The sequence below is a fragment of the Octopus sinensis genome, linkage group LG8 (assembly GCF_006345805.1).
Source record: "Octopus sinensis linkage group LG8, ASM634580v1, whole genome shotgun sequence".
NCBI classification, from domain to species: domain Eukaryota; kingdom Metazoa; phylum Mollusca; class Cephalopoda; order Octopoda; family Octopodidae; genus Octopus; species Octopus sinensis.
Genome location: NC_043004.1, coordinates 91,458,898 through 91,478,897, shown reverse-complemented (window position 1 = coordinate 91,478,897; position 20,000 = coordinate 91,458,898). Strand labels below are relative to the sequence as shown.

Genomic DNA, 20,000 nt, shown 5'->3' with positions numbered 1-20,000 from the left:
TCTATCTATCTATCTATCTATGTGTGTGTGCATGTGAGTGTATGTATGTATACACACACTCATTCACATGTTGGTATATATATATATATATATACATATATATATAGGGTGGCGAATACTTGGTTTTTATTTTTCATTTACTTCGAAATTTGGTATAAAATTGTGGTTTTTGGCCATCTTGGCTGCTATTTCTAGCATGTAAAATTTACCTGTTTAAGGGTAATTTTCTATTTTGAAATACGTATATATACATATATATATATATATATATATATATTCATGTATACACATATGCATACATACATCTCTCTCTCTCTCTATATATATATACATACACATACACATGTATATATAAACACATACATACTTATACATATTGCCATTTAGGATAATGTGCACCAATTGAGTTGGCAGATTTCTTGTGTACCCCGTCTTCGTTCTGATGTTGAAACCGCCAGTAGCATGAATAGTAGCATGGTGGTGGTGGTCGTGGTAGTAGCAGTTGTAGTAGTAGTAGTTGTAGTAGTAGTAGTAGTAGTAGTAGCAGCAACAGCAGTTGTAGTTGTTGGATTAACAGTAATCTATGAATCGATCTCCAATGTAAACACTGAGCTATTGCACATGTGAATTGCAGAGAGAGAGAGAGAGATGAGAGATGAGAGATGAAGGTTTGATATAATGTAATGATTGTTGTTGCTCTTACTGCTGCTGCTGCTGATACTACTACTGCTACTGTTGCCACCGTTGGTTCTTTCTTATCATTCCCCTGACATCTGAGGATGTGTCTTAGTAGTGTCGGTCTACTTACCTCCTTTCCCATAAACAAACAGATCTCTCTCTCTCTCTCTCTCTGTTGTTGTCTGAATTTAACTCTCTTCCTCATCCACCCCTCCACTCCTTCCTTCCATCCACCAAAAACAAAATTAAAACATGGATATTTGACCCACAAGTGTTCATTTTGTCACTCATGATTCTTCTCTAGAAAGTCTACTTAGTGCTTCTATCTTTTCCAGTTCATCTGGTACCTGCTGGATTCTTAATTTTTGGGTTGCCGTTACGTTCTGAGTTCAAATTCCGCCGAGGCCGACTTTGCCTTTCATCCTTTCGGGGTCGATAGATAAAGTACCAGTTTCGTACTGGGGTCGATATAATTGACTTAATCCCTTTGTCTGTCCTTGTTTGTCCTCTCTATGTTTAGCCCCTTTGTGGGCAATAAAGAAATATATTTTTGGGTCACCTACATCTACACTAGTCACCAGCATTAAACACTTTGTGCTTATCTCCTACCCATCTACCCACCACTTCTGCCTTCCCCACCTCATCATGTATTGATAAACATTTGGGTAGCGCTTAGTTCCATAGCATTAACCCTTTTGATACCAACCCAGCCAAAACCGCCTCAGGCTCTGTAGTACAAATGTCTTGTTTTCATAATTATTGAATTAAAATCTTCCACCAAACCTTAGCCACAATTTATGTTCCCAACACTAGCTTAATGATAACCAACTTCTTTTACTAAATTCTTTGTTATATTTAAATGAATGAAACACAGAGCATCCCAAAATAAATACGGTAATGAAAGGGTTAAAGACTGAATTTCATATACAATTAACCACAGGTATTCCTGATATGCTAATCTCTTCTCTTTTTATCATCTTTGTTGTGTCCAGCCCATAAACCTCAGTCTAATCACTATGATCAGTCCTTCTTCCACTGAAGTTCATCCTTCTGGAATTTTCTCTCTCTTCATATTTTCTCTGCAGCTATTGACATACAAACATTCAGGAAGAACATTAATGGTATCAGTCACAGGCGGCTAGCTGGCAGAATCGTTAGGCCCAGCCAGTTAAAACAAAAAAAAAATCTTAGAAATTAATAAAATTCACATACTAAGCAATAACTTGCAATGTTTCAATATATTGTCTGTAAGTAAGGTATTGTGGCTGTGTTATATATGTAGCGATTTATATAATAAAGCAAGAATAAAGTAGGTTATATTTATAATAATAATAATATAATAATAATAATAATAATAATAATAATAATATAAATAATGATAATTATTTCTACTGTACACAGTGTGAAATTTTGTGGAAGGGGGCTTGTTGATTACACCAAGCCCAGTGCTCAAATGGTACTTATTTCATCAACCTTGAAACTATGAAAGGCATAGTTGATCTCAGTAGGATTTGAACTCAGATTAGGAAGTCAGAAAAAATGCCATTAAGCATTTTGTCCAGTTTGCTGATGATTCTACCAGCTTGCTGCCTTATATAGTAGTAGTAGTAGTTGTAGTAGTAGTAGTAGTAGTAGTAGTAGTAGTAGTAGTAGTAGCAGCAACAGCAGTTGTAGTTGTTGGATTAACAGTAATCTATGAATCGATCTCCAATGTAAACACTGAGCTATTGCACATGTGAATTGCAGAGAGAGAGAGAGAGATGAGAGATGAGAGATGAAGGTTTGATATAATGTAATGATTGTTGTTGCTCTTACTGCTGCTGCTGCTGATACTACTACTGCTACTGTTGCCACCGTTGGTTCTTTCTTATCATTCCCCTGACATCTGAGGATGTGTCTTAGTAGTGTCGGTCTACTTACCTCCTTTCCCATAAACAAACAGATCTCTCTCTCTCTCTCTCTCTGTTGTTGTCTGAATTTAACTCTCTTCCTCATCCACCCCTCCACTCCTTCCTTCCATCCACCAAAAACAAAATTAAAACATGGATATTTGACCCACAAGTGTTCATTTTGTCACTCATGATTCTTCTCTAGAAAGTCTACTTAGTGCTTCTATCTTTTCCAGTTCATCTGGTACCTGCTGGATTCTTAATTTTTGGGTTGCCGTTACGTTCTGAGTTCAAATTCCGCCGAGGTCGACTTTGCCTTTCATCCTTTCGGGGTCGATAGATAAAGTACCAGTTTCGTACTGGGGTCGATATAATCGACTTAATCCCTTTGTCTGTCCTTGTTTGTCCTCTCTATGTTTAGCCCCTTTGTGGGCAATAAAGAAATATATTTTTGGGTCACCTACATCTACACTAGTCACCAGCATTAAACACTTTGTGCTTATCTCCTACCCATCTACCCACCACTTCTGCCTTCCCCACCTCATCATGTATTGATAAACATTTGGGTAGCGCTTAGTTCCATAGCATTAACCCTTTTGATACCAACCCAGCCAAAACCGCCTCAGGCTCTGTAGTACAAATGTCTTGTTTTCATAATTATTGAATTAAAATCTTCCACCAAACCTTAGCCACAATTTATGTTCCCAACACTAGCTTAATGATAACCAACTTCTTTTACTAAATTCTTTGTTATATTTAAATGAATGAAACACAGAGCATCCCAAAATAAATACGGTAATGAAAGGGTTAAAGACTGAATTTCATATACAATTAACCACAGGTATTCCTGATATGCTAATCTCTTCTCTTTTTATCATCTTTGTTGTGTCCAGCCCATAAACCTCAGTCTAATCACTATGATCAGTCCTTCTTCCACTGAAGTTCATCCTTCTGGAATTTTCTCTCTCTTCATATTTTCTCTGCAGCTATTGACATACAAACATTCAGGAAGAACATTAATGGTATCAGTCACAGGCAGCTAGCTGGCAGAATCGTTAGGCCCAGCCAGTTAAAACAAAAAAAAAATCTTGGAAATTAATAAAATTCACATACTAAGCAATAACTTGCAATGTTTCAATATATTGTCTGTAAGTAAGGTATTGTGGCTGTGTTATATATGTAGCGATTTATATAATAAAGCAAGAATAAAGTAGGTTTATATTTATAATAATAATAATAATAATAATAATAATAATAATAATAATAATAATAATAATAATATAAATAATGATAATTATTTCTACTGTACACAGTGTGAAATTTTGTGGAAGGGGGCTTGTTGATTACACCAAGCCCAGTGCTCAAATGGTACTTATTTCATCAACCTTGAAACTATGAAAGGCATAGTTGATCTCAGTAGGATTTGAACTCAGATTAGGAAGTCAGAAAAAATGCCATTAAGCATTTTGTCCAGTTTGCTGATGATTCTACCAGCTTGCTGCCTTATATAGTAGTAGTAGTAGTAGTAGTAGTAGTAGTAGTAACAGCAGCAGCAGCAATAGTAGTAGTAGTAGTAGTAATGGCTTCAAATTTTGGCACAAGGCCAGCAATTTCAGAGGTGGGATACAGTGATTCCAATGACCCCCAATGTTCAACTGGTACTCATTTTATCGACCTCAAAAGGATTGAAAGCAAAGTCAACCTCAGCAGAATTTGAGCTCAGAACATGTAGACAGATGAAAAGCCACTAAGCTTTTCACGCAATGTGCTAATGGATTCTGCCAGCTCACCTCCTTGAGCTTGATATATATATACAATGCTCAAGTGCACCACAACTCTTTTGGAACAAGAGTAAAAGAGAGGACAAAAAGCAGTAATAAGTCAAGTAAAGAAAGACAGCAATGATAGCTAAAAGCAGATTCATAAATACACAGAATAAAGTACAAAAAAGAAAAGTGATCAGTAAAAGTACCATAAAAAGGACAAAAGTGCTTGAGCATGTCAAGACCAGTGTTGGCAAATGTCAGGAAGTATAGAATTTTTAAGTTTACAGTGAAAAGATCACTAACATCTGATATGGGTAGTTTGTTCCATGCATGGAAAAACATGTTTCTAAAAGTCATATTTGCTCTGCTATTTTTTTTTTTTTTTGATTTTACACATAATATATTTAAGTACCAATCAGTCTGCCTCGTTTCTTTTTTCATTGATCTTTCACCATGACAATTGTTTGACTTATCCCTTATGTAGTTTATGAATTCTCTTTGATGTTATTCTTCAATTATCCAAGCTTAGCCAGATTCATACATTCCAGCAACAACTTTCACAGACTTTGAATTACTCAATGATAACAACCGGTCTCATGTTAATTAAGAAAAATTTAATTAGATCATTCACAGGCTAATATAGTTGATTATGAAATCAACAAATAGTGTCCTTTCAATGCTTAATTAAAAAAAAAAAAAGAAAAAAACTATCTTTTTATAAATTTGATCTACAATGAAGATTTATTTATTGAAAGATTTTGTTATATAATTAAAAGTAATAGAAAATAATTATACTGGAATTTGATTGTAGATACATTCATTAAAATGGCTGAAATGGCAAGAATAACTTGAATACATTCGACTGTTTTGACATCAGTTGTTTGGAGAAAGCTCTGACTACCATCACTTTTGGTCATTATGAAAGTGGAAGCTTCCAGAATCTCTTTATTCATTATAAACCAAATAAATGTTCATGTTATTTGTTGCTGAAATTGTCCAGTAATATACTAAATATTAAGAAGAAAATGATACATAGTTAACCAGCAAATTTTACATGGATTTGTGTGTTTGTGCTTGTAATGTATCTGTGTGTGTGAGAGCATGTGTACACATTCACATGTGTTTCTGTGTACATGTTGACACACACATACACACATACACATACATACATATTGGTTTCAAATTTTGGCTCAAGGCTAGTGAGCTCAGGGGAGGAGATAAGTCAATTACACTGACCCCAGTACTCAACTGGTACTTATTTTATTGACCCCAAAAGGGTGAAAGGTAAAGTCAATCTCAGCAAAAACATAATGAAGGAGGAAATGCCACTAAGCATTTTTGCCTAGTGTGCTTTCAATTCTGCCAGCTTGACACCTTATATATATGACCTCGTGTGTACCGTTGGCGATTTTTTTTCCTATGTTTCCGGCGAAGAGCTCCGCTCGAAACGTTAAACCCTCCTTCTTTCCTTCTTTCCTGAGTGTCCAATAATACTATATTTGTTCCACGTCCTCGCGTTGTTGTGTTTTTTTTGTGCTTTCTTGTTTGAATTAACTTTATATATATATATATATATATATATATATATATATATATTCAAAGCTGATAATTCCCTTTATATTATCCCTTAAGATTTTAATAAATTGTCCATAATTCCTGAAATGTTAGTAGTTTGGTGCATCCTCACCAAACATCCAGAATATCTCACCCTTCTTCCTCATTCATATTCTGCAGTACACTAACCTAACCATCTAAAGATTTTACAGTTTCACATCACACCAAATATACTACTCAACTGGCAGAATGCTGTGAGCAGCTGACATATACCAAATATTCACCTTCAGTTTATGTTTAACTTCATACTAACAGCTCAATCAGAAAAAGAGGCTTTGAATAAAATTATGTCTCAAAATCTTTTACTACATATGTTTGCTTTTCAGGAATCTCTAGCTATCACAACATTGGTGTGCATCAAAAGAAGAGAAGGGAATACATATAGAGAGACACATGCATTGTGAAGGCAAATAAATGTTCAAGTCATTAGGATGTTTGCTTTATGGCTATAATGTCATGAGTTCAATTCCTGGAATTGGCAATGCTTTCTATCCTTGAGCAAGACACTTTATTTCACTTAGTATACCAGCCAAGTGCTGGTGCAGTTCTTTTTCCCCTCAAACTGTGACATCTTGGATGTTTTGCATGGTCAAAGACTGCCAAGTCAAAGAGGGTATTTGCTCATAAAAACATAGGCCCCTAAAATAATTAAAGAATTATAGTACATGTTATGAATGTTAGAAAGCCATACCTGTTTGCAGATGATGGCTTGCTTTTAAGATGTGTGTGTGTGTGTGTGTGTGCATGTATATAAATACACTTGTGTGTGTATATATATATATACTCTTTACTTTCTCTTTTACTCTTTTACTTGTTTCAGTCATTTGACTGCGGCCATGCTGGATCACCTCCTTTAGTCGAGCAAATCAACCCCAGGACTTATTCTTTGTAAGCCTAGTACTTATTCTATCGGTCTCTTTTGCCAAACCACTAAGTGACAGGGACATGAACACACCAGCATCGGCTGTCAAGCGATGTTGGAGGGACAAACACAGACACAGAAACACACATATATATATACATATAAATGACAGGCTTCCCTCAGTTTCCGTCTACCAAATCCACTCACAAGGCTTTGGTTGGCCCAAGGCTATAGTAGAAGACACTTGCCCAAGGTGCCATGCAGTGAGACTGAACCCGGAACCATGTGGTTGGTAAGCAAGCTACTTACCACACAGCCAATCCTGTGCCTATATATATGTATGTATATATATATATATATATATATATATATATATATATATATATATATATATATATATATATTATATATATATATATAGAGAGAGAGATAGCTAGATAAGATAGATAGATAGATAAGTAGATAGATAGATAGATAGATAGATAGATACATAGATATAAATAATCGTTATTACATATTCCTTTATCGCAGTAAATTTAACTTACAGTTGTTTCCAATAGTCATTATAGGATCATTCATTGATCAATGAACAAACCTAAAATGATTATCAGAAACAGCTGTAAGTCGAATTTACTGCATTAAAGGAATATGTTACATCATGTCTTTGTGTAAAAAAAAAAAACCAATCTAACTGAGAATACAACCATAAATTTACAATATTGAATGGTGATAATCTATAACCTCAAACCCTACCATAAACATACATGGAATTCTTCACTAATCTAAAATATTTTGTTAGCCTGGTGTGTGTGTGTTTTTATAAAGTGTTTTGCCCAGATTGATAATCCCTCATTAATACTATATATACATATATGTATGTATATCTTTCATCTTTTACTTGCTTCAGTCATTAGACTGTGGCCATGCTGGGGTACCAACCTTGAAGAATTTTTCATGAAATGTATCGAATCCAGTACTTAATTTCTTTTAAAATTTTGATACTTATTCTATCACTCTCTTTTTCTGAACTGCTAAGTTACAGGGATGGAAACACTCCAGCACCAGTTGTCAAGTGATGTGGTGGGGGAGGGGGACAAGAACATACACACGAAGACACTATATATATATCTGTAATGGCACGTAAAAAGCACCATCCGAATCGAGGCTGATGCCAGCGCCGCCTTGACTGGCTTCCGTGCAGGTGGCATGTAAAATACACCAATCTGATCGTGGCCGTTGCCAGCTTCGCCTGGCACCTGTGCCGGTGGTACATAAAAAGCACCCACTACACTCACGGAGTGGTTGGTGTTAGGAAGGGCATCCAGCTGTAGAAACACTGCCATATCAGACTAGAGCCTGGTGCAGCCTTCTGGCTTCCCAGATCCCCGGTCGAACCATCCAACCCATGCTAGCATGGAAAACGGACTTTAAACGATGATGATGTAATATGTGATAATTATTCGGTAGCCATGATAAAACACCGAGTTTCAGATGCCAGGGTGGAAAACCATGACGCCATCTTTTCAGTTATCCGGCCATCGGAAAAAATGGAATGAGTGTAGGAGCATTTTTTCCGGTGACCGGATAACTGAAGAGATGGCGGCATGGTTTTTCCACCCCGGCATCCGAAACTCGGAGTTTTATCATGGCTACCAAATAATTGTCACATATTACATTTACAGATAAATTTCTCTATTTACATAATATCGAGGTCCCTTTCATTTTTTTGTTGTCTTACCGTATACATATATATACAACAGGCTTCTTTCACTCTACCAAATCCACTCACAGGGCTTTGGTTGGCCCAAGGTTTGGCACTGAACCATGAAACATGTGATTGGGAAGCAAGCGTCATACCAAACATGAGTGTGTGTGTGTGTGTGTGTGTGTGTGTGTAGCATTCTTGCTACACAAACATATAAATACATATTTTGGATGTTATGACAGTAAGTACACAGCCAGTATGAATGAATTAGCAACCTGGCAAGTTGTCAATCTGCCAAGCTGCCAACTTAAGGAGTGTGTACTGAACAATCTGGTCATCATCTCAGTATCTCTCTGTGAATACTGTATGTCATTCATTAGCAATAGCACTGTAGAGGAATATTACCATATCACTGACACCATCATGCTCTCTTCTATATATATGTATGCCCATCTGTCTGTGTTTCTTTACTCTCTCTCCCTCACTCCTCTTTCTCTTTCTAGGCACAGGTGCGGCTGTGTGGTAAGAATCTTACTTCCTAACCACATGGTTCCAGGTTCAGTCCCACTGCATGGCACTTTGGGCAAGTGTCTTCTACTATGGCCTTCAGCCAACCAAAGCCTTGTGAATAGATTTGGTCAACGAAAACTGAAAGAAGCCTCTCTCTCTCTCTCTCTCTTGATCAAACCCTCCTTCTTCCCTTCTTTCCTGAGCGTCCAATAATACTTTATTTGTTCCACGTCCTTGCGTTGTTGTTTTTTTGTTTTTGTTTTCTTGTTTCGATTAACTTTATATATATATATATATATATACATATATATTAGGCTTAAAAAATAAGTCCTGTAGGTTTTGTTCAACTATAAATAACCCTCCAAGGCAGTGCTCCAGCATGGCTGCAATCAAATGACTGAAACAAGTAAAAGAATAAAAGATTTTAAAAAGATATATTTATATATATATATATAATATATATATATATTCAAAGCAAGGTTCAACAATCAAACCTTAAAGCTTCACAGACTGGGTTAAATGAAAAACTGCCAAATTATCCAGTTATATATGGTTCTTAAAAGAACAGGGTGTCGGCTGTAAGATTTACTGGAAGAGCTTGGCCAAGTGTAAACCTCATACCAAAGGTTGTGGCAAATGTGGTCTTTGTAATATGGAACAATAGCTCATCTGGAAAAGTTCCTTGGACCTATGTGTCTAAATTCAAGATGTGAACTTTTTGGATCATGTCTACGTGCGACAAAATACCTGTTACAGTTTTAGCCCCTCCCCCAAGATCATGGATAGAATCCACATTTTTACTATGTTCCTGCACTAGCTTTCTATATGTCTTAACATTTTTTTTATATATATTTTTTCATTTTTTCTTTTTTTCTTTTGTAATTGTATGAATGTGTGTGTGAGTATCTTTATATGTATGTATATGAGTGTAAGACTGTCCAGTGCATAAGTGCAACTTTCATGCACACATCCCCTTCATTTATACGGATATGCATATGTTTGTATATCTGAGGGTATAGTGTGTGATAGGAGTATGTTTATGTATATATATATATATATATGTATATACGTATATGCGGGAGTGTGAATGTATGCCTGTATATAAATATATATATATATATATATATATATATATATATACATACATATATTTATATGTATAAATGTCTAAATATATATATGTATGCATGCAGATACATATGTGTATATGAGTACATACTCACACAAACATGTATATGTACATGCACATACACACACAAACATATATGTGCATGTACATACTCATACATACACACATATCCACGCACACATGTATGTATATATATATATATATATATATATATATATATTTTTTTTTTTTGTACTTGTTTCAGTCATTTGACTGCGGCCATGCTGGAGCACCGCCTTTAGAGTGGTGAAAGAGTACAGCAGGGATCACCACCTTCCCCTGCCGGAGCCTCGTGGAGCTTTTAGGTGCTTTCGCTCAATAAACACACACAACGCCCGGTCTGGGAATCGAAACCACGATCCTCCGACCGCAAGTCCGCTGCCCTAACCACTGGGCCATTGCGCCTCCACAATATAATATGTATGTGTGTGTATACATATATATATATATGCATGTATATAAATATAAATAGGAGTGGCTGTGTGGTAAGTAGCTTGCTTACCCACTACATGGCTCCAGGTTCAGTCCCACTGCTTGGCACTTTGGGCAAGTGTCTTCTACTATAGCCTCAGGCTGACCAAAGCCTTGTGATTTGGTAGATGGAAACTGAAAGAGTCCTGTCGTATATATGTGTGTGTTTGTTTGTGTGTTTGTGTTTGTCTCCCACCATTGCTTGACAACCAATGCTGGTGTGTTCTTGTCCCCTGTAACTTAGCAGTTTGGCAAAAGAGACCTATAGAATAAGTACTAGGCTTACAAAGAATAAGTCCTGGGGTCAATTTGTTCGACTAAAGGCAGTGCTCCAGCATGTCTGCAGTCAAATGACTGAAACAAATAAAAGAGTAAAAGAATATATATATATATATATATATATATATATATATATATATACATAATTTATATTTGACAGATATTTGTCCTCATCTTGTTTGTTGTTAACATAACATTTCAGCTGATGTACTCTTCAGCCTTCATCAGGTGTTTTGGGGGAAATTTCGAACCTGGGTTCTCATTCCTAAGGTATTTTTCTGATATTATTATTATCATTTAGGTCACTGCCTGAAATCGAACTCGGAATCTTGGGGTTAGTAGCCTGCACTCTTAACCTGTGGATAATTATGGAGTGAATTTTAGGGCTTATAAATCTAATATTTTCCTATCCTTCCTTAATGCTGGTTCCCATATGCTACTCATATCTGCACTAGGCTCAGGAGGTTATTATGCCCTAACATATGTACTGCCTCTTTTAGTTTCCGTATTTTCCAGTGGTGTTCTCTGTCTATTATTTTAACTTCGTCCCACAGGGGGATTTGTCTCTGTTTTTCCATACATGATCAGCTATACCCAATTTATCAATATCTCCTCATGTCACAGTTTTGCAATGTTCCTCTACCCTCATTTTGAAGGTGTGGCATGTTTCGCCTTTGTATAACCTACCACAGCTGCATGGGATGGAGTACATGCCGTCTTTGATCATAATCTCTTCTATTGGTGGTTTTACTCGAAGGAGATATTTACAAAATGTTGTATTACTCTTGAATACTGTCCTGATGTCATATGGCCACATATCTTTTGTATCTTTTCAGAGAAGCCTTTCACATAGAGCAGACAGACTGTGGTCAGTTCATAGGTCTCATCCTTTCTTCTCTTCTTAATTGGAGTGTGTAGCATGTTTTTGGGGTAGTTGTTGCTTAATATATTGTTACTTAGCCTGATCATTTCTCTGTGGTGTGTATCACAATCGCTACTTATATTCTTTGCTCAATGTTTTAGGCACTGAGCAATCCCTCTCTTACACCATATGGATGGTGGGAATTGAAGTTGAGGTACTGTCCAGTGAAGGTTGGCTTGCGGTATACGGATGTACTGGATCCATACTTGGTGCATGTTATTAATACGTCCAGGAATGCTAGCTGATTGTCTTTTTCCTTTTCCATTGTGAACTGTATGGATGGCTTTATTGAGTTCACATGATCTGGACATCTTCCTGATGGGGCCAGAGTATAAAAGTGTCATCAACATATCACAGCCATAGGGTTGGTTTTAGTGGTGTTGATCCTAAAGCCAAATTCTCAAAGTATTCCATGTGTATATTGACTATTATCTGTGATAATGGCGAACCCATAGCTAAACCCTCTTCTTGTCGATATATATCAGTTTCCATTCTGAATTAGGTAGTTTCTTTGCGGAAGGTCAACATTTCCATCAAATGTATATAATGTAATAATGTACATAATTTCTTGTCCTCATCTCTCAAATATAGAACTGTATATATATAAGTTCAGTAAAAATTTAGATTCAGTTGAATATGGTACTTAAGTTAAAGGCACCAGAATTTGGTATGGTATTATCCATATAATTCAAAATGGGGTGATTACAATCAAAATGAGCAACAAGGATATCCAGAGGTAATGCAGTACGATCGTTTCATGCGACTCCATTTAATTGAACAATGCAAATATTACATCAGTTTTAAAATGTAGAGCAATCTTCAGCTGCATAAAAATTACATTTTAAAACTGATGTAATATTTGCATTGTTCAATTAAATGGAGTCGCATGAAACGATCGTACTGCATTACCTCTGGATATCCTTGTTGCTTATTTTGATTGTGTATATATATATATATATATATATATATATACATTATATAAATATGTATATATGTGTTTGTAAAAGCATCATCATCATTATTTTTAAAGAACCACTTTCCCATGTTTGCATGGGTCAGAGAGAATATGTTGAGGCAGTTCTAACTGATGCCTTTACTATCAACAATCCTCACCTGTCTCGATGCAAGGTAATATTTCCCCATGTCCAGATATGTTTTCCATGGATGACTGGAAATGTATGACATCAGTTATATAATATATGACATTGGTGCTCATTTAAAATCATCATGTGATGTCATGACAAGGAAACAAGCAAACACACACACACACACACACACACACACACACACATTTTGGGCTTCTTTCAGTCTCTGTCTACAAAATCCACTCACAATTCTTTAGTTGTCTAAGGGCCATAGTAGATGTCACAAGTGCCATGTGGTAGGAGTGAGCCCAAAACCACATGAATGGGAAGCAACCTTCTTAACCATGCAGTCATGCGTTTGTGTGTGTCTGTGTATATATCTATATGTATATATGTGTATGTGTGTGTATATGTATGGATATATATAGAGATATCTATACATATATATTCTTTTACTTGTTTTAGCCATTAGACTGTGGTCATGCTGGGGCATCACCTTTATATATATATGTATAATTAATATAGGATAAAATTTTTTTCGGGAAAAAATTTTATCAATGGCCAGCATATCAGAAAATGCCTTTAAAGGTAAAATTTATACATAATTTACAAGATAAGGGCAGAAGAAAAATTCTAATGCCAAATATGTTTTTTAGAGATTTCTATCGGTTTGTTTCGAGACGCATAAATTATAATGGTTATCGACAATTTTTTGTTTTGGCATATTTGGCATTAGAATTTTTCTTCTGCCCTTATCTTGTAAATTATATATATATATATATATATATATATATATATATAGCAAATGAAAGACAGAAGATTGTGCAGATGTATCTCGGCAGGTGATAAATAAAGACAACTCATTAAAATGACTGTTCCCGCAATGTAACTTTCTGTTTTGCAGAGAGAAAAGCAGCCAGACGGAGAAAATATCTTCATTTATATAGAAGATCAAAAATAAAATCACAGATGGCAGAAAGAGAAACAAACACACAATCCAGCGAGAAAAGTATTAAAAATAACCGTTAACAGATATGGATGTATAAACACCCTTGGGCAAGCTACATGGTGTGAGTACACTCACTCATACAAGCATCCGCAAAAATGTGAGCATACACACCACATGAGGTTTGGTGCACTCATGATCACAAAGCGAGTTATTTATCAACTTGGTGTTTATAAGATTGGGGAGGTTAAATGTAAATTAAAGTCATCCATACCTTAAAGTAATTTAAATTAAGTTAATGGTTACTCAGAATTCATTCTCACTGTATTGTGTGAAAGTACATTTATATGCATGTAGGCATCTCAAGAGTCATTAACACCAATACTCTAGAAGTAGATGTCAAATGTCTACGAACCATTCTAAATTTGTTCTCATTTTTGCTTAAGGCAAAATATATATATATTTATATATATGTGTGTGTGTGTGTGTGTGTGCATATATATGTATGTGGCTGTGTGGTAAGAAGCTTGCTTCCCAACCACATGGTTCTGGATTCAGTCCCACTGCACAGTACCTTGGTCAAATGTCTTCTACTATAGCATCGGTTCAACCAAGGCCTTGTGAGTAGATTTGATAGATAGAATCCAAAAGAAGTCCATCATATATAATATATATATATATATATATATATATATATATATATATTGCAGCCTTCTGGCTTCCCAGATCCCCGGTCGAACCATCCAACCCATGCTAGCATGGAGAACGGACGTTAAATGATGATGATGATGATGATGATATATATATATTATGTACATATCTATATACAAAGGGGTTTTGTATGATTGTGTATAGAAGAATATATTACTCAAAGGAATTTCAACTCTGTTTTTCACATTTTATTTATAATCTTCTAATATTAATATGAGATGTAAAAATAATATAGTAAAAAGAAATATTTCATTTCATTTCACTATATTATTTTATATTTTATATTAATATTAGAAGATTGTAAATAAAATGTGAAAAACAGAGTTGGAATTCCTTTGAGTAGTATGCATGTATGTATGTATGTACGTATGTACGCACGCACGCATTCATGTATGTATGTGTCTTTGTGTGTGTGTCTTTATGTCTATGTCTGTACCCCCATCACCACTTGACAACTGGTGTGTTTATGTGCCCATAACTTAGCAGTTCAGCAAAAAAGAATGATACAATAAGTACTAGATTTGGAAAATAAGTCCTGGGATCAATTTGTTTGACTAAAACCCTTCAAAGCAGTCAAATGATTGAAACATGTACATGAATATATATAGGGTGAATTCACAGAAAAAACAAAAGACAAAGACAGGTGGTGTAGACAACAAACAGATGTATTAGTATAACGCTCGGGAAGTGAAAAAAGTCTTTAATGTTTTGAGCCTATGCTCTTCCACAGAAAGAAACAAGGAGAGAAAATAAAGGATGTGTAGTGGCTAGTGATTTATCATGGTGATATATCTATGTTTCTGTTGCTGTTGATTATTTTTCATAAGCCCACTGTCCATTTTGCAACACCAGTGCCTGAATAAACACTGGGTTTCTACATATATATCACTGACAAGAGATTTGCCTGTCATTGTGCTACTGGACATTGGTCACTGAGGAACACATAGCAGAGTGAGATTAGGTGATCTGGCAGTTATAGCAGATGATTCTCATCATTCATCTATGTAATCGTGTGTGCTTTTATGCACTGTAAGCCTTTATGAGAGATCTTCTCAAGGTAAATAATGCAATATTCTGTTTGAACACAAGCTCCACATTAAGCTGGAGGTCAAAATTATCTTTATATATGTATATATGCATATATGTATATATGCATATATGCATATGTATACATATCTTTGCACATACATGTATGTATCATCATCATCATTGTTTAACATCCGCTTTCCATGCTGGTATGGGTTGGACAATTTGACTGAGGACTGGCAAACCAGATGGCTGTACTAGGCTCCAATCTGATCTTGCAGAGTTTCTACAGCTGGATGCCCTTCTTAACGCCAACCACTCCAAGAGTGTAGTGGGTGCTTTTACGTGCCACCGTCACGAGGGCCAGTCAGGCAGTACTGGTAATGGCCACACTCGAATGTTGTTTTTTACATGCCACCTGCACAGAAGCTAGTCCAGCGGCACTAGCAACAACCTCGCTCAAATGTTTTTTCACGTGCCACCAGCACAAGCGCCAGAAAGGCGATGCTGGTATTGATCACGCTCAAATGGTACTTTTTACATGCCACCAGCACAGAAACCCTGTCAGCTGCTTTCGCAACGATCACGCTTGGATGGTGCTCTTAGCACTACACTAGCATGGATGCCAGTCATCAAATTTGATTTCGATTTTGATTTCACTTGCCTCAACAGGTCTTTGCAAGCAGAGTTTAGTGTCCAATGAAGGAAAGGTACACATAAGTGGGCTGGTTACACCCCTGGCATAGGCCACGGGTTATGGTCTAGCTTGGCTTGCCAGGTCTTCTCAAGCACAGCATATTTCCAAAGGTCTCGGTCACTAGTCATTGCTTCAGTGAGGCCTAATGTTTGAAGGTCGTGCTTCACCACCTCATCCCAGGTCTTCCTGGGTCTACCTCTTCCACAGGTTTCCTCAACTGCTAGGGTGTGGCACTTTTTCACACAGCTATCCTCATCCATTCTCGCCACATGACCATACCAGTGCAGTCGTCTCTCTTGCACACCACATCTGATGCTTCCTAGGTCCAACTTTTCTCTCAAGGTACTTACACTCTGACGAGTATGCACACTGACATTACACATCCAGCAGAGCATACTGGCTTCATTCCTTGCAAGCTTACGCATGTCCTCAGCAGTCACAACCCATGTTTCACTGCCATGTAGCATGGCTGTTCGTACACATGCGTCATACAGTCTACCTTTTACCCTGAGCGAGAGGCCCTTTGTCACCAGCGTAGGTAAGAGTTCTCTGAACTTTGCCCAGGTTATTCTTATTCTAACAGCTACACTTTCCGTGCACCCACCCCTACTAAACAATTGACATGCAGGTTAGCTCAAGTTCTCTAAATGCCCTATATGTTTACTTGTTTAAAATCACCCAACAAGGGCAGATATTTTGCATTGTTTTATTCTTTTATTTGTTTCAGTCGTTTGACTGTGGCCATGCTGGAGCACTGCCTTTGGTCAAACAAATCGAACCCAGGACTTATTCTTTGTAAGCCTAGTACTTATTCTATTGGTTTCTTTTGCTGAACTGCTAAGTAATGGGGACATAAACACACCAGCATTGGTTTTCAAGCGATATTGGGAGGGAGACAAATATATACAAACATACACACACACACACATGCACATATCCAGAACAACTTTCTGCAATTTTCATGAAGCAAATTCTGTTATATGGCATTGGTTGGCCTGGAACTATTGCACAAGACACCACAAGTGCCATGTAGAGAGACCGAAACACAAAGCATGTGGCTGCAAAGTGAATTTATTAACCACACAGCCATGTCTTCTGCATACACACACACACACACACACATACACACACTCACACACACACACATATATACATTCATACATGCATACATGTATACATACGAGCTGACTAACAAACAAACCATGTCAAAGCAGACACTGGAGTAGACACTTGGATCCATCAGATTCTGTCAAACCATGTAGCCCATGCTAGCATGGAACATCAATATCAAACAATGATAATGATAAAGAATAGCTAGTTAACTATCGATGTGCCTCAGTGTCTGTTTAGCTATGTGTCTTGCCGATCTGTCTTTCATTATTTTTTTTTTCTTTTACCAATTAGTGAGTTTGGAAAGAGTAGCATTGCTATTTTTTCAAAGTTTCCAACACTAGTGGGGGGAAAGGATAAAATATCTTCAAACCAGAGACCTGGTCTGAAATGTTCACAACTGTGTAGACCCCTAGAGCCCCTAGGTGGTGATGTTATGGATGGAAGCACTCCGTCGGTTACGACGACGAGGGTTCCGGTTGATCCGATCAACGGAACAGCCTGCTCGTGAAGTTAACGTGTAAGTGGCTGAGCACTCCACAGACACGTGTACCCTTAACGTAGTTCTCGGGGATATTCAGCGTGACACAGAGAGTGACAAGGCCGGCACTTTGAATTACAGGTACAACAGAAACAGGAAGTAAGAGTGAGAGAAAGTTGTGGTGAAAGAGTACAACAGGGATCACCACCATCCCTGCCGGAGCCTCGTGGAGCTTTAGGTGTTTTCACTCAATAAACACTCACAATGCCCAGTCTGGGAATCGAAACCGCAATCCTACGACCGCGAGTCCGCTGCCCTAACCACTGGGCCATTGCGCCTCCACGGTGATGTTATACCAAGCAAAGGATTAAGTCTATCACTGAGGAACTCAGAATGTTAAGGGCTAGAACAAATATCATAAGGCATCTCATTTTATGTCCTAACAATTCTGCCAATCCACAGACCTAAGCTGTTTCTCTTATTTCATTGATCCCTAAAGAATTGATAGAATGAGTTGATTTCAACAAGAGATGAATTCGAAGTTCATAAAGACAGGATAATTTGTTCTGTCCCCAAGCGATTTTTTTTCAGTTCACAATTAATCTATCTCGTTTTCCTTAATTACCATCATCATCATTATCATCATAATCATCATCCTCAATGTTGTCATCATCATTGTTATTGTCATTTTTCCATGTTGTGTTCACTTAGCCACTGATGACGTCATCATTTCAGAGAAAAAGTTGATTTTCACTCTGTACATGGCAAATGACTGCATAACATGCAGCACATGTATCGAGGCTTGCAGACCTATTGATTGCTGTCCACTCGTGCCTGAGGAATACCATCATTGGCTATTAAAAGAATCATTCTTTCAACAGTGGCTTGTTAAACCTGCTAGGCTCTAACATTTATTTTGGCAGGCCTTACAAATGTCAAAGTTGTCCATGTGCCCATCAGTATTACAAAATACTTTCCATTTAACAGTCAGTGATGGTACGCTACAGATAAAAATGGACAGCCATTATTTATACGTAGGCATGTGAATGTATATACACACACAAACATATATATACATACATACATACATACGTTTATGTGAGTGGTAAATTGAGACAATCTCATTCACATTATTATCAGCCTTTTGATGCCAACCAAATGAAAGAAGTGTAGTGTTTGTTTATATATAACATGCAGTTGTATAATCTAATATTGTTACATACAAAATGAAAGTGAAGTGAAACAAGCCAATATGTAGATATTTCATGGCAATGTAATCTTAGTATTACGCTGAAAAGAAAAATAGTAAATGTATATTTACCATTGTTTAAGTAATAGGCATAACTGCATAAGTGTGGTCCCCTCCAGCTTTGTTTCTGCACATTATTCAGAAAAATGGATATTTTTTAATGAAAGTTTTTACAAATGTGCTTCAGATGGTGTAGATTCTGATTATATTGGAATCTGTTGTGAAAAAAGTTTTCTGGGGGAAGGAGGAGTTTTCAGAAAATTTACACGAGTTGGTTTTGTTTCTTCATATCTTTTGGAAAAAATGGATGTATTTTTAAATGAAATTTTCTACAAATAACTTTCAGAGTGTGTAAATTACAATAAATTGGAATTAGATGTGAAAAGAAAAACAGCAGGCATGCACACATACATACTGATGCATATCACAATTTTTTCCAGAATTTGAAGTTTCTTGTTCTAGATATATGTGATGTGTCTCAATATGTCTGTGTGTGAGCCCACCGATCATTTTTCATTTCAAATTCCAAAATAATCGTAATCTATACACTCTGAAAGGTATTGGTAGAAAATTTTATTAAAAAAATATCCATTTTTTTGAAAGTTATAAAAAAACAAATCTGACTCATGTAAATTTTCCAAAATTCTTCTCTTCATCCATGGAAAATACTTTTCACAAATTCCAAAATAATCAAATTCTACACTATCTAGAGCGTATTTGTAGAAAATTTCATTACGAAACATACATTTTTCTAGAAGTTATGAGGCAAAACAAAGTTATACTATTACTTTGTTTCCTCTAATGCCCATCTACCATGCTGACATGTGTTGG

The 20,000-nt window shown here is 36.5% G+C and overlaps 1 protein-coding gene across 4 annotated transcripts in view; it reads left to right on the top strand.

Annotated features, from left to right (window-relative positions):
• The window catches only part of LOC115214928 (potassium voltage-gated channel subfamily A member 1), a 123,180-nt gene that overhangs the window by 30,078 nt on the left and 73,102 nt on the right, over positions 1-20,000 (top strand). For 2 of the 4 annotated variants that reach the window (XM_036505589.1, XM_036505588.1), the window contains exon 2: positions 11,779-11,810. The exons of the other annotated variants lie outside the window; for them this stretch is intronic. The gene's annotated coding sequence lies outside the window, so the exon portion shown is untranslated. The remainder of the gene's footprint in view (positions 1-11,778; positions 11,811-20,000) is intronic. 4 annotated transcript variants of the gene reach the window in all.